Raw genomic sequence first — 3,020 nt, 5'->3', positions numbered from 1 at the left:
AGTAGTAAATGCAATTTATCTTAACAGGAATATGCCATAAATTGAGGACTTCCCGTACTTTTCTGACTGGTTCCCTCAACTTCCATTTCTTCCCCTCATTCATGAATCAGAACTGACCCTAACTGATCTTCCATTGGGTTTCAGTAGTTGTAAATCACCTGGAAGGAAATTTCTCACTTAGAACAGCTGGTGGATTTGAACCATTAAAGAGGTATGGCTTTCGCATTTCTTGTGCAACTCCCTACAGACCATGCCATCAGTGAATCCTCCTTTCTTCTGCTTTAGTCTATTCTCAACATATCAGCCAGGGCAATCCTTTTAAAGCACTGTGTTATCATCTTGCTGTGTGTGTGTGTGTGAGAAAAACTCATTTGACTCTTCATTTCTGTAAACAAAGATATTTTCCTGCAGTCTACTTAATCTTTTGACTTGTAGCAGCCTCATGGGACAAAGCAGCTCACATATTTGTCAAGAATGTATATGAGGTAAGAGACAAAGAGAGGAATCAAGGATCATTCCAAGGCCTTGGACACTAGGAAAACTGAAGTTGTCAGTAAATGAAGGTGGAGGCAAGGGCAGGAGCGACAGATAGGTGTGTGTGTGTGTGTGTGTGTGTGTGTGTGTGTGAATCTCAGTGTGAGGCATCTGTTAAATAGACAAGTGGAGATATCAAAGAGACAGCTGAAAATTGGATTTCAGAGTTCCGAGGAGAGTTCTAGATAAGACATAAATTTCCATATAGGTAATCTAAAGCTATGCAAATGGAGGAGATATCAAAGGACTGAAAGTAGATTTGGAAAAAAGATTGAGTCATTGCCCATGAGGCCTACCAACATAAAGACCCAAGGAGATCAGAAAGAACCAGTATGGGAATATAAAATGGTGCAGCTACAGCGGAAAGCAGTTTGGCACTTCCTTAGAAAACTGGGAACAGAAATAACACTTGATGAATCAATCCTACAATTGACATACTTCAGCAAATGGATGCTGCCCTGGATGGACTCATCACCAGGCTGTGCCAAGAAATCTGGAGGACAACTACCCGGCCAAGTGACAGGAAGAGTTCGTATGTCCATGAAAAAAAAAAAATAGAAAAATATCACTAATATCACATGCAAACAAAATCCCACTGAAGACTATCTGAAAAAAACTGGAACAGTACATCAACAGAGAATTACCAGAAACACGAGCTAGGTTTAAATGAGGCTGTGGCACTAGAAACGTTTTCACCAATGTCAGATGGATCTTGGCTGAAAGAAGACAGCACCAGAGGAATGTCTGTGTTTCATTGACTATACAAAGGCATTGACTGTGTGGATTTCAACAAATTGTGGCTAACCTTGAGAAGAATGAGAATCTAAGAACACTTGATTGTGCTCGTGCAAAACTTATACTTGGAAGCAGTCCTCAGAACAGAGCAAGGAAACACTGCATGACTGAAAATAGAGAAATGAGCATATGAGGGATGTGTTCTATCTCCCTGCCTTTTTCAATTTGTATGTGGAAAATATCATTCAGGAGGCTGGGCTTTATGAGGATGACTGTGGCATCAGTATTGGAGGGAAACACATCAGCAACCTGCACTATGCAGATGACACAACCCTGTTTGCTGAACTGAGGAGAACCTGAAGCATTTGCTGCAGAAAATCAAGAACTATAGTCTTCAATATGGACTGAAGCGCAACATCAAGAAGACAAAGATTCTCAGAACTGGGCCAACTGGCAGCACTATGATAAATGAAGAACAGATTCAGGTTAATTTCAACTTGCTCAGCTCCACTATCATCTCTTGGCATCAGCTCTTAGGAAATCAAAAGACAAATTGCACTGGGAAAATCTGCTGTCAAGGACCTCTCCAGAGTACTGAGAAACAATGATGTCTAGAGGCTAAATTGCTCCTCATCAAGTCTTTGCAATTACTTGCTTTGCAACAAAGAAAGTCAGACAATGATTAAAGATAACAGAAGAACTGATGCCTTTGAGTAGTGGTGTTGAAGAAGAGTATTAAAAATACCATGGACCACCAAAAGAACAGGTCTGTCCTGGAGAGTGTGAAACCAAGTTTCTCCGTAAAGGCAAGGATTTTTGAAGCTCTGTATCACACACTTTGGGCACATGGCCAGGAGAGACTGGCCCTTGGAGAAGGACATCATGCTTGGCAGGGTGGAGGGAGAGTGCAGGAGAGGAAGACTCAGGATGAGATGGAGTGACACATTGACTGGAGTAATGGGGGTAGGTGTGCCAGAGCCAGTTAAGAGAGGATAGGGCAGGGTTCAGAGCTATTGCACATAGAGTTGCTATGAGTTGCAAGTGACTTGATGCTTGATGGCCCAACAACAACAAGTTCTAGGTATATATGCCAAAAAATAAGATCTGTAACACAAACCTCTCTCTCTTTCTCTCTCTCTCTCTCTCTCTGTGTGTGAGAGAGAGACAGAGAGATATACTTGTGCAGCAATATTCACAATAGCAAAAAGTTGGAAACAACCCAAGTGTCCTTCTATAGATGTCTGGCTAAAGAAACTGGTACATTCACACAATGAAGCATTAGGCATCACTGAAAAAAAATCAAGAACTCACCACATACTGCACAATGTGGATGAATTTAGAATAAAGTATGCTGAATGACATAAGTCAGATACAAAAAGACAATTACAGTATAAGACCAATACTGTAAAAACCTAATGGGAGGCTTACATACAGACTGATTCAAGCTTGGAGGCTTAATAGTGATGGGAAAGGGGGGAATAAGGTATGAAAATTAAAAAGTAGATAAGATGGGAGAAGAGAAAGACCACACACAATTAGGGGTTGAGCCACTACAATTAATTCATTACATTAATAAATGGTAATTGATATTCTAAAACAAAATACCTATGAATGATTATAAATCCAATATGGTTTATAAACCATTGTTGTTGTTGTTCATATGTGCCGTCGAGTCACTTGCGACTCATAGCGACCCTATGTACAATAGCCCTAAACTCCTCTCTGTCCTGGCCAATCGCACTGTCTCTGAC

This window comes from Elephantulus edwardii, unplaced genomic scaffold, assembly GCF_000299155.1.
Source record: "Elephantulus edwardii isolate Elephantulus edwardi_28Jun2011 unplaced genomic scaffold, EleEdw1.0 scaffold00252, whole genome shotgun sequence".
Classification (NCBI taxonomy): domain Eukaryota; kingdom Metazoa; phylum Chordata; class Mammalia; order Macroscelidea; family Macroscelididae; genus Elephantulus; species Elephantulus edwardii.
This window is presented reverse-complemented; position numbering follows the sequence as displayed.